Source organism: Chroicocephalus ridibundus, chromosome 2, assembly GCF_963924245.1.
Source record: "Chroicocephalus ridibundus chromosome 2, bChrRid1.1, whole genome shotgun sequence".
In the NCBI taxonomy this organism is placed as follows: domain Eukaryota; kingdom Metazoa; phylum Chordata; class Aves; order Charadriiformes; family Laridae; genus Chroicocephalus; species Chroicocephalus ridibundus.
In genome coordinates, this window is record NC_086285.1 from 106,209,598 (window position 1) to 106,214,221 (window position 4,624).

Sequence of the window (4,624 nt, forward strand, 5' to 3'; positions counted from 1 at the left end):
TATGGGACAGAGAGACACTTAGATACGTATTTCACAGAGGATGGACTAGAATTAACTTTGTTAGTCTGAAGAACCTTGAAGTTTAGGGAAATCTAAAACTAGCTTTGAATTTTGCAGCTAGCAAAAGATTGTTATTAAAGGCTAAGTCCCCTGATCCTAAAGCATCCAGGCTTTTGTCTTTTACTGAATCCAGGCTTTCTGGGTCAATTCTTGATCTGTTCTGAAGATGTCTATGTATATGTATGTATGTGTACAGGTGTACGTGTACACACAGGGTATGTGTACACACACACATATTTTTACCAGAATTGTCCAACTTTTCACTCTCACTAAAGTCAGTGTGATATTTGAAAGTTCAGAGACTGAATAACTCGATACAAACCCTTTCCCCTGTCTGAATGCTGGATCAAAACCTTTTGGGAAGACCGGGCTTTATTCCCTGCAAATGCCTCCTGTGGGATTTGCCATAAAATGAAACCTGTGAACAGTCTAGTGCGAGGGCCATGGAACTTGCATTTGCTGCACCAGATTCCTTTCACCTTGTACTCTTATTTTTTATTAAAACTATAAAAAACTTCATTAAAGCGATATTAAAAACTTTCTCAGTCTAGTCCTTCTTATTCCGTAATTTCAAAGCAGCACACACCTGTATGTTAAAGATAGAATTGCACTTGGTATGTGTTAACAGCTCTTCCTAACCCAAAGATAAGGATGCGGGCTCCTTACCTGCCCCAAAATCCAGGGAATTTTAGCTGGTATCTTGGCAGGAAATGCAAAGCACACTCAGAAACCTACAGGTGCTGCCCGCTGGGCTAACTACCCTCATCCAGCTGCCAAGGAAGCAGTGGAAGCATATGGCTGTGGTGAAAATGGGGACAGGACTGGCCTGTTCAACAACCATTTCCCTTTAGACCCCCTTATCCGTGATACCACATTGCATCCGTAAGATGCAGCCATGTGATACAGCTGAGCCAGCAGGGCAGTTCTGCATCCAGCATCCCAGAGCGCCTGGCCCTGGGATGCACCTTCCTGCAACAGCTCTACCACTGCGTGCCTGGTGGCATCCTCAGGACTTTCATAATCACAGAATCATTTTGGTTGGAAAAGACCTTTAAGATCATCAAGTGCAACTGTTAACCTAGTACTGCCAAGTTACCACTAAACCATGTCCCTCAGCACTGTATCTACACATCTTTTAAATACCTCCAGGGATGGTGACTCAACCGCTTCCCTGGGCGGCCCCTTCCAATGCTTGATAACCTTTTTGGTGAAGAAATTTTTCCTAATTTCCAACATAAACCTTCGCTGGTGCAACCTGAGGCCATTTCCTCTTGTCCTATCACTTGTTACTTGGGAGAAAAGAACGACCCCCACCTCACTACACCCTCCTTTCAGGTAGCTGTAGAGAGCGACAAGGTCTCCCCTCAGCCTCCTTTTCTCCAGGCTGAACAACCCCAGCTCCCTCAGCCGCTCCTCATAAGACTTGTTCTCCAGACCCCTCACCAGCTTCGTTGCCCTTCTCTGGGCCCGCTCCAGCACCTCCATGTCCTTCTTGTAGTGAGGGGCCCAAAACTGGACACAGTACTCGAGGTGGGGCCTCACCAGTGCCCAGTACAGGGGGATGATCACCTCCCTAGTCCTGCTGGCCACACTATTGCTGATACAGGCCAGGATGCTGTTGGCCTCCTTGGCCACCTGGGCACACTGCTGGCTCATGTTCAGCCAGAATTCAATCAACACCCCCAGGCCCTTTTCTGCCAGGCAGCTCTCCAGCCACTCCTCCCCAAGCCTGTAGTGCTGCATGAGGTTGTTGTGACCCAAGTGTGGGACCCGGCACTTGGCCTTGTTGTTTCTAACCTGTCTGAAAATAATCTCAGCAAAGAACATCTTTTCAGTGTTCTGCTCTGTTAGTGAGTTGAGTAAACTCACCAGGCAGCGAGACATGTCTTTCACTGCAGGAAGGGATGGGACCAGGCAGGCAAGACCAAGAGGAAAACTGGGAGGTGATAGTGGAGGAGGAGGAGAGAACATCCTTGTTTCTTTCAGTAGCAATTAGAGCAGCTCAGTCATGCCACCTAACCAGATCTGAAGTCTCCATACTTTGTTCCTAGCTCAAAGTCAGGAGTAATTAAGATTTTTTTTTCAGAACTATTGTTAAAACACAGATGATACACAGGCAAAATTTCACAGACATGAAATAATAATGCATAATATCCTTTGGGGAATGCTGACACGTAGAGAAGTCAAGATCCACACTTTAAAAAATAAAGTGTAAAGTATATATAGTTTTGGTAGCATCTAAACTATTACACAAGGAGGGAGATATTCTGATGCCTGAGTTTCCCCTACCATCTGTGTCCCTCTTCCATGTGGGACACATCTCCTGCCATCTTGAGATTGTACCAGGCATTGCTATGGCAGATGGGCATTTTTTCCTCCTCGGTGGCCGCGGCAGCTGGTGATGGTTGGCTGTGTTCAAGCCGAGCTGGTTCTCCCTACAGAGGAATGGCTAAGTAGCTCTCCCTCTTGTCCTTCCTCTCTTATTGTCCTTTGAATTTCAAGAAGAACACCCAAAACTGATCAGAGACAACTTGTGAGAGACTGTATCAGACTGAGAAATGGGATTAAAAGTTTTCAGTTCCCAGTTGCCCGGACAGTCTTTGCGGCTCGCTACATTCCCAAGAAACAGACTGTATCACCAGTGCCTCCAAAGGAAGGTTCCTCTCGGTAAAAGGATCAGGGGGAATAAAAGCAAATATAAAAAGGCTGGCCATAGACAGTCTCTGCAGGTGAAGAAATGAGATAGTGGAGAGAGAGAGAGCAGAACACTGTAACGACAGAAGATGTGGCTAGCGATAACGATTCTGCCTCCGAGACTCTTTGGAGATGAAATTGGTTTTGCTCTTCTGTCAACCCCCTCCCCACTGCCGGTCTCTAGAAAGCTGTAGTATTTTCAGCAATGTTTTTATTTTCCCTTTTTCCTTTCTGCCATACTCTGCCATCTACTCAGAAACTGTATTTCAAGCCCTGCTCCGCCACGTAGGGCAGAATTGTCCTGGCCATGCAAAAGGTGTGAATAGCAGCAAGTGTGCTGCACCTGTGCTCACCCCCTCGCTCTTCTGAGAGGTAGAATTCCATCATGTCAATAGGCACATCTTCCTTTTTAACAACTTGGACAGGGAGATATTTTTCATTAAGCTGGACGTGATGGTACAGAACACATATCCCTGCACCCAGCTCTCCAACAGTGAACTCTCCCCTTATCACATTAAATTAATTTACTAACAAAGTGCACGCCAAAACAACTTACACAAGAGGCACATTAAAATATGTCTATTGAATTTTTCATCAGTTCTCCATTCGTGGGCCAGATTCTGCTATTCTTACTCATTTGGGTAAATAATTTACCCTCTGAGTGGTTTCATTAACTGCAATTCATCTTCCTGCTATGAGATTGCAAGTAGCCTGAGGTAACCATCCACATAAGGGAAAGAAAATGAATCTGGTCCTTTTTCATCATATCTGACAGTAAAGTTGAATCAGATACCCTTATTATATTGGGCTGTACTTTAGAATATGAATTTTCCCTTTGAAAACTGTGATGGCGAGATGCTATCCAGTGGGAGCCAAGGGACAAAAAAGTGAATGTGGTGGTCTAAACAGAGACAGGGAACATGTGCACCTGGACTGAGGAAAGGATGCCAGGATCTTGTTTGCCTCATTGGAACAAACATCTGGGTCTTTGACCCTTTGGAAATGTTAACAAAAATATATGAGAGACTCGCATGGAGCTGACCCCTCCTCAAAGAGGGATGTAGCCGCTGATATTCTCCCTGACGGAGGGCAGGGAGACAATTTATTGTCTCCAACACCCTCAGATCCAGTAGACCCTGGTTTGACAGCATGTTCAGTGGGGCTGCTCCGCTGGCTTTCTCCCCCGGCGGCCGAGGGATCCCGGCCATGGGGTGCCGGGCAGGAGCCAGCCCCCATCCCCGCGGCCGGCTGGGGCGAGCAGGGGATGCTGTGGAAGCTGCTGGAGAGTCAAGGGGTGACCCACCATGAGGGGACCTGGGGGGTGTGTTAGTGAATGGGCACCTGAGTTGGTTCTCTCTTCCTCCTTTAGCCCAGGGTGGATAGAACCGGAGAAATTACTCCAGAATAAAAAAAAAATATTTTTTTTTTTAATATTTTTTTCCCCCTCATTTGACAGTAGGTGAAGTTTTCACCAGAAGGAACCGTCCGTCTCCAGGCTGCCTGGATGGGGAAGGGCTGGTTCCCAGGGCAGCCTCCATCACCCTTCAAAACCCCTTTTATTCTCGGGTGAGAAACTCAGAGGGGGAAGGACGCGGCGGGGGCGGGGGGGGGGGGGGGGGGGGGGGGCGCGGGCAGGAGCCGCTTGGCACCGGGGAGAGCAGACAAAAGCCGGCGGAACTACGTGGCTTAAATTCAAAAAGGGGCGCTCCGGGCTCCGTAAGGGCAGAACCGGCCCGGGGAGGCGCGGGGGGAGCCCTCCGCCAGGGGGAGAGTCCCCACGCCCCGGGGCCCGGAGCGGCGGGGAGGGGGATGAGGGGGGCGGGGGGGGACACGACAGGACGGCAGCAGCGGGGCGGGGGAAATTGGGCGA